The sequence below is a fragment of the Rhipicephalus microplus genome, chromosome 7, assembly GCF_043290135.1.
Source record: "Rhipicephalus microplus isolate Deutch F79 chromosome 7, USDA_Rmic, whole genome shotgun sequence".
Lineage (NCBI taxonomy): Eukaryota > Metazoa > Arthropoda > Arachnida > Ixodida > Ixodidae > Rhipicephalus > Rhipicephalus microplus.
The window spans coordinates 127,728,426-127,736,953 of record NC_134706.1 but is presented as its reverse complement, the minus strand read 5'-3'; the positions used below and the strand labels follow the sequence as shown (position 1 = coordinate 127,736,953).

General features: G+C 50.1%; 1 non-coding gene across 1 annotated transcript; it reads left to right on the top strand.

Moving 5' to 3' along the window:
- The first annotated feature begins 2,101 nt into the window (after positions 1-2,101).
- Positions 2,102-2,264, top strand: LOC119180464 (U1 spliceosomal RNA). The gene has a single exon (XR_005111052.2). It is a non-coding gene; the product is annotated as a U1 spliceosomal RNA (small nuclear RNA).
- The last annotated feature ends 6,264 nt before the right edge of the window (positions 2,265-8,528 follow it).

The following is an 8,528-nucleotide window of genomic DNA, read 5'->3' as shown; positions in this document are numbered from 1 at the left end:
GAATGAGAGACAAGAGCATTCAGCTTTTAGTTACCGCGCACGCTGCAATCCCCATTAGCAGCCATTGGTATGAACATTGAGCACTATCTGACAAGAAAGGGTTGCTACGTTATACTTGCTGGGTGTAACCTCCTTAGTTTTAGAAGGCTTTAGCGAGCGTTGAGCCGCAGTGCCATGAATACAATGAACTAGTATATCCCATGAACTAGAGGTGTTTAAAGGTGGGAAGTAGATACGAAGCGCAAACCGTAAGAAAGTAAAAGCCGAAATTTCCTCTCCCTCATTTTCCATTAGCAGCCATTGGCATGTACATTGAGCACTATCTGACAAGAAAGGGTTGCTACGTTATACTCGCTGGGTGTAACCTCCTTGGTTTTAGAAAGGTTTAGCGAGCGTTGGCTCGCAGTGCCTTGAATACAGTGAACTAGTATATACCATGAACTCGAGGTGGTTAAAGGTGGGAAGTAGACCCGAAGCGCAAGCCGTAAGAAAGTATGCGTGTGCCACCTCTCGTTTAGTACTTGGAATGTCCGCTGGATGGCGGTGCTTCTATATGGGGAATATATGATGAAAAGATGCGAGATGGTGGTACTTGGAGTGTTGAATAGATGGTCGAACGGACACACAGACAGACGCATGGATGGACGCATTCAGGCAGGGGCGGATACATAGACGAACGCGGGTATGGACGCATGAACAGACGCACGCACGGACGGGCGGATGGACGCATGGACGGTCACACAGACGGACGCACGGACGGACGGAAGCAAGAACGAATGGACGGATGAATGCTTCGCCCCACTCTCCATTATTCTCTCCGTGGATATGCTGGCAATTTTTTTTACTTGGGAGCGGTTCACCACACCCTAACGCGTGTTCCGAAGGACCTAATAAAGTACATCCATCTATCTGTTGTGGAAGAAGAGTAGCGAGGGCCAGGACTATACTTCGTCAAGTCTCAAACGAGGAACGAGGAATCGTATTTGTTGACGCGGCTTCCTACGCCAATGGGAAAGCGTTTGTTGCAGTGGTGGTCGATGGGGCTGGCCGTGTCGTCAACTCAGCGACGGTCAGGACGAAAGGCCCAATCATTGCGGAACAGGTGGCCATCACCTTAGCACTCAAGATGGATAACATTGAAGTCGTCTACAGTGATTCCATGGCAGCACTACGGGCGTTCGCCAATGGGATGGTCTCTGAACAAACGCTGAGAATACTGCAAGGCTAGAACATAACGCATTATCTTCTGAGTTGGTTCCCAGCTCCCTTGGACAAATCAACGATTCCCCTCCCAATCTCAATGAAGCAGCACATGAGGCGGCACGAGACCTCTCCAACCACGCCTTCACGGGGAGGCATTTTACCGGTGAAGGGGATAACCAAGAAATTCTTACAACATATACCTAGCTCACTAAACACTTCTACCTGTCCAGCAGAATTTTCCCTCCACCTCACAAAAATCTAACTCGGCCCCAATCACTTACATTACGGCTTTTGAAAACGCGGGTGTACCCTACTTTGACAATACACATCATGTACCCTGACCTATACCCAAGTGATCTTTGTCCACATTGTGGGGAAATACCTTCATTAGAACATATGCTCTGGCAGTGCACCAAATTCGCTCATTTATCGACATCACCTCTGCCAGATGGGAAGCGGCCATCCGCAGCTCGTCCTTGGCAGATCAGCTCTGGGCTGTCCACCAAGCCCGCGAAACGGCTGAGGAGCTTGGCATCTCAGTCCCAACGTGGGAGCTGCCCGCAACACAGTGATTTGTGTTTTGGAGGACCAACTAAAAGTTTATCTAATCCAATCCATCCGTTGTTTTCGCGCTGTTGCGCTTCCTGCTTTGCGGAGTCATTCGCCTTACGGTGGACTGAGCCCGCTCATAAAATTTAGGTCTTCTGCTGCTACACATCGCCGGAATCAGTAACTTAATTAACAGTACTGTGTGCGCGGATCTGGGATATAAAATGTGTCGTTTCGGGTGGATTTTCATATCAGCGATGTCTTCACGTTGGTTTAAACTCGAATCTATAGGCTTGAGCCACATGGTAGCACGCTTAGCTTGACCACTATTCATGATTCACTGGAAAGCATACTTACCTGGTGTCGGATTACCGGTGGTCAACATGGCCGGCGTCCCATGTCGAGGCCTAGCCATTGCATTGCGGTAGGCTGACACATGCCACTACTCCAAAGCGGGGTAGATGGGGCATGTAATTTTTGGTAGTCGGGCTTGGCGTACGCGCCAGCCCCTATTATACAGAAACTAAAAGTCAGATTAAAAGGGCACAGGCTTGAGCAGTGGTTTCATCACAATTGTTCTTCTTTCGATTACAAAGCTCTTTTCCCGCGAGATCTTTCCTTTTGTCTGAACAACAGTCCCACCTAAAGCAAGGAGGAGTGAAGAAGCATCCTAGACACGTATTTCAGAAGAATGCGTAGACATCCAAGCAGTCTGATAATAGCTCTGCACGTGCACTCCCAATTTTTATTATACTCAATTATTGCCGACATGCTTTGCCTGAAATAAATATCTGCTGGATTTGTATCCGCGTCGAAGTGATATCCGGCCATTCGTACATGCCATATAGTGGAGACCAGTCGACATCACTACAATTAATAGGACCCCATCATCATTCCTTATAGTGAGATACCTTATCCAATGTGAATTCAGTCGAAAATCATTCTTCATGGTCCTTCGCAAAATATCTCAAAAATGTACTCCTTCCTAACAATGCAAAATTACATGGTCTATTGTTTGTTGTTTGTTACATGTCAAGCAGTGTGACCCCCACGGTGTAAAAAAGCCCCGTTCCTCGGTGAATGTCGTTACCGATTGTGTGCCTGTGTGTAACGTATAGAAAAATGGTTTCACCCCTTCAAGTACCTGCATGTTTCCCACCCGCTTCAGAACATTCTTTCCCGGTCTTCCACGGTATATGGCCCTGTGCAATGGTACTGAAAAAATAATACCACATACATCTCTGTACAATTCTTTTCTTCTAACGCTTTCTAAATACTCCAACGAAAAACGAACAGATAAAAAGGCACACTGTCTACCACTTCCTTGAGCTTCCACGCAACGTCACGGGCTGGCTATCAGCAGTGACAAGAAGTTCTGGTAAGGCACTCCCTAATCTGAGTTGGCATACCGTACGCAAAAACGGATCACTCACGTCACGGAAAAACAAAGATCTATTTACCAATTGTCTCAGAAATATCTGCGTCAAACCGAGATCCCTGTCCTTCACGCACCTGAACAAGTTGGTCCGACTGCACAGTTCCCGTTCTAAGCCCCATATAAATACTGTGCAAAAAAAATTGGTGAATTGTATTCTGGAAGCGCTGCGTTAGAGAGTCTCGATCCGTGCAGAAAAGGCAAACGAGCGTATCGTGGCACGTTAGGCACAAGCGCCATCTGGCAGTTATCTTCGAAAACGAAGGAAGGTGTTAGCACCCGCGGAGAAAGATGCGTGACTGTCTCGGAGGCGATAAGGAGTAGAACGCAAGGCGACGGGCCGGTGAAGTGAAATGAACTTTATTTGGTCCCGAAGAACTGGTCAGACACCCCCTTAAGAGGTGTCCGCCGCAGTTGCTGGCCGCGTCCACGCCGGGACTGGAAGACCATGGCTCTGCGCATGTTTGCAGGCCTCCTGGACTGCCAAGTATTGGACTGAGAGTTCGGGGCTTTTAAGAGCCCTCTCCCAGTCTTCTTCTGTGCTGAACTTCGTGCCATGTAATGCCGGCAACTGCCAGAACATGTGAGCGAGTGTGCAGTTATGTGCCTCACAACTAGGGCATCCTGGAGTTATCACATCAGCAAAGTGGCTGAATGTGCTACAAGATGGGAACGAACCTGCCTGTAGCATCCGAAGAACCGACGACTGTGGCTGAGTGAGCTTGGAATGCGGAAGCGGGTACCTCCGCTTAGACAACTGATAATGGAACGTCACTTTGTTAAACGTGCCAAGTGGACCTTTAAAGTTATCCGCCAACCCACCTCTGTATTCGCCCGGACCGCCGCGGCACGTGATTTCTCGCGCATGGTTATGGACAAGTTCGTTGGCGTTGGGAAGAGTCGGATGCACCTCTGAGCCCATGTGAGCCGGAAACTAGGTGATTGTGTGGTGGCCTACTACACCCGTGGACATTAGAGTAGTGGCAGCCTTCTTAGAGATTACCCCCGAGGCAAAGGCCCGGGCGGCAACCCTGGAGTCAGTAAATATCTCTGGACGCTCAGGGTCCGTCCTCGCCAGGGCTATCGCTACCTGCTCTGCTACGGAGGCGGTCGCTTTCCTCCCGGAAGCTGAGTCGAGTACGCGACCGCGATGATCAATGACCACAGCTGCAAAAAGATCGGAGCAGCCGTACTGCGCCGCATCGGCGAAGGCTACACTGACCGGGGACTTAGCCACGAAATCAAGAAGAGACTTGGCCCGTGCATTTCACCGGCCAACATTGTACTGTGGATGAACGTTGCGTGGGAAGGGTGCCACCTCGCACGTGCCCTTCATTGTTTGTGATAAAAAGATCTTCTGTTTCTCCCCTACCATATGATGATATCCCAGCGACTGTAGGAGACGCTGCCCAGCTTTCGTGGAGGAGAGTCACGCGACCTGAGGTAGTGTTTGTGCCTCGGTCACCTCCGTGAGGGTGTTGTGCATGCCCAGACTCACGAGTCGGTCCGTCCTGGTGCTCATAGGTAGGCCTAGTACCCTTTTGATGCTTTTACGCAATATAGTGTCGAGTTTATCCTTCTCGCGTTTAGACCAATTAGTGAGGATACCACGTAATTAATGTGGCTCATCAGGAATGAATGGAAGAGCCGAAGGAGATTGCTCTCCCTCAGCCCTCCCCTGCGGCTTGAAACCCTTAATATTAGTCTGAGCATGTTCTCCGTTTTGGATGTGATGCGAGCCAAAACCTGCGAATTTCTGCCGTTAGATTCAAGAAGGAAGCCTAGCGCCCGAATACAATTGACTCTTGGAATCGACTGCCCATCCCGTGTGGTTATAGTAATTTGCACCTGATCAAGTGGTGACTCATTCCTTCTTCCGGGTCAAACCGGTCGATATAGAAACAACTCCGATTTAGTGGCGGATAGCTGGAGCCCTATAACCTGCAGAAAACGTTCTGTGATTGACAAAGTAGATTCCAGCGCCTGCTTCCCTTCAGCATCCAAACCGCCCATGCACCAGACTGTAATATCGTCGGCATATAAGACATGGTTGGTATTGACTACAGTGAAGAGGTGCTCCGAGAGGCCTTTCATGGCTATGTTGAACAAAAGGGGTGAAATTACCACTCCCTGCGGCGTGCCCCTCGCACCCAGGGTGAAGGCCCCCCATTTTAATTCGCCAATTATTATGGTGGCTTTGTGGTCCCTGAGGAAGGCGCGAACATAGGCGTGGAACTTGAGACCTAATCCCATGCGCTCTATCTGCTCCAGTGTAAACTGATCTGAAATTGTATCGAAGGCCTTGGTGAGATCAAGGGCCAATATTCCTCGAACATCTCGGGTGTGTCGATTGATAATTTTCCTCTTAATCAGCAGCATCACATCCTAGGTAGAGAGATCCGGCCGGAAACCTACCATGTTGTACGGAAAGAGCTCTTTATCTTCAATATACCGAGATACTCTGTTGTGTACCGCATGCTCCATCACCTTCCCCACGCAAGATGTGTGGGAAATGGGACGGAGATTCTCCATGGCGAGTACCTTGCCCGGCTTTGGAATGAGTATTACCGAGGCGGTACGCCATGCCTTAGGTACGCGACCTTCTGCCCAGAGGATATTGACCTCCTCGGTTAACTTAGCGATTGACTTTCCGTCAAGATTGCGCAGCAACCTGTTTGTAATGCCATCTGGACCAGGGGCTGAATGATTATTAAGCGCATGAAGCACCTCTTTGATCTCAAGATTCGTAAAGGGCGAGTCGATTTCCTCGACCGGGTATTCCCAGCCCCCGGAAGGGCCAAGTGGAAGGTATCGCTTGGCGAAATCCTTGAGTAAAGTGGTGCCAGTGACTCCACTGATCTGCTGTGCTTGAACTAAGCGGTCGATTGCCAACCACTGATTACTTTTGGAGTTTGTCTGATCGAGTAGTACCTTCAACAGGTTTCATTCACCTCCGGTGCGCATCTGGCCATCTACATTTGAGCTCACCACGTTCTAGTGCTGCCTAGAAAACTCCTCACAATATTCTTCAATATCTTTATTAAGGAGAGTTATGCGTTTGCGGAGCCTCCTATTTAGATTTTGTGTGCGCCATCTCTGAACCAGCGATTTTTAGCCGCCAATAAATGCGCAAGACGCGAGTCCATCGTATCTACCTGTAAGTCGGTTTGGACAGCCTTGGGGCCGAGGAGCTCATCCTCCGCGAGTCGATAAAAAAGTTCCTCTAACGTGGCATTTTCGGTCTCATCAGCTTCCCGGCGCTTCCTGAACTCGTCCCAGTCCGTCACCCTGTACTCTTTATATGGAGCCGCCCGGGTTTCCCGCGTGACTGCAATGATGAAGTGATCACTTCCGAGGCTTTCCTGAAAGTTAATTCACTGAACTTTCTCCGCATTTCTAATTAATGCCAGATCCGGAGTGGTATCTCTTGAAACAAAATTGCCCAATTGGGTTGGGAACTGAGGGTCCGTGACCAGCTCCAAGGAACAGTCCGTCATAGCTTTAACAAGGTTTTTCCCTTTAGCAATGGCCTTTAGATAACCCCAGGCTGGGTGAGGTGCGCTTAAGTCACCGATAGCTACGAGCGGTGACTTGCCTATAGGGTAGCCGCCTTTGCGACCACCGAGGAGAACGCCTGCTTGTGATTTCGAGGGCTGCTGTAAACATTCGGTACGAATATGCTGCACTTAAGCCAATTATTCAGAATAGTTCCAACCAGCTGAGCCTCCAAACTAGAGTTGCCGAGCGCAAGCGTGTGCTCTAAAAACGCACATTTGTTCGAAACCAAGACAGCCAGACTACGTTGACCCTCCTCCCTAAACGATATAGATCGAAAGCCGGGCAAGGCAACCGCCGTGTCAACGGTTTCTTCTGAGGCAATCACATGCGGCTGAACTGCCAATGAAGGACGTACTGCTGAAGGGAGGCCTTACGCTTCCTGAATCCCGCACAGTTCTACTGCCAAACGACGAACTCAGTTGCGTTAAAAGCCATGGCTGCTGCTACTGGTTTGCCAACTTAACGGCACATCCATATCGACGGGAGCCTCATCCATTGGCGTACCGGGGCACGCAGAGGGAACAAGTGAAACAGGCGTCACCGGGACAAAAGAATTCCCGCCTGGAGCGAGTCTGCTTTCGATCATGGCAACTTTACATGCTACGAGGTCAAAGCAATCCGCCTACCGTGCTACCACATTTTGTAAATCTGATTGCTCCCAAAGACGTCCAAGTCGGAAGCCGCTGCTACCTCTTCTTCCGCACCTATCTTTCTCTTAGCCGGCCGCGGCTCTACTGACGAAGACCACACCAGGGCCTGTGCTGTATTTTTGAGAGCTTCAAACTAGACCCTCATCTGCTGAATCTTCGCTTTTAAGCTAGCATTTTCTTGAAGTAAGAATGCAATCCTACGGTCTTCTTTTTGCTCTGGCAGTGCCGCGTGCGTTACCTGTGCTGGCTACTGCGCCGCGCTTGGCTTGGAGATCCGCCCAGGTCTTGGGAGCTTCCTAAAAGCGTATCCTAGAATGGGAGCGTCTCTTGGAGTGGGAGCGCCCCTTGGAGTGGGCGCGCCTCTTGGAGTGGGCGCGCCTCTTGGAGCGAGAGCATCCTCTTGAGCGGCTGCGGCTCTTCTTAATAGCTGCCGAGGGAGAGCGAATCCTCGAGATTGGAGCCACGCTCTAATCCCGTGACATCAGACCCTCTTGGTGCTGTCTGCGTTTCTAGGCGGCCTTTCTACGCTGCCTTCGTTGCCTTACCAAGTAGGGGACTTGTAATCCATGCTGGCAGGACTTGTCGGCCGTTAGATGTGCCCCCCCCCCCCCGCACAAGACGCATGTCGGCTGACATTGGTGATCGTTCGCGGGATCGTTGACAGCACACCCGTGGCACACTTTCTTCGTCGGTGTCGGGCAGACATCGGCACGATGGCCGAGAGGTGCCACCACCATGTCGTCTTAGCAAAGCGTTGGAAACACTTGCCTTTTTGAGCATCGCGTTGCACTGTCAGCGCCACGTGTTAAACGCTACGGTCCTTAGAATTACTTGTGTGTTCCTTCTGTAGTATAAAGTCACACATACAAAACATCGACGTGTTGTTATGGTGCCTCAGATATGCGCAATAATTGACCTTTATTTGACAATCACGCAGGTGTGAACGGTGAAACTTGAGCAACATTGGTGGGCGCTGCGGATGGGGTTGGCCATTTAAGGTATCGTTTGTGCCTTTAGGAGAATCCGAGATCGTTACCACGGACAAACATACAGACAGACAGACCAAAATTTTGGCGTCGAAGGGCCGCAAGAAAGACTATCGTCTTTAAAACTGCGAACACTCTGTGCAGGCT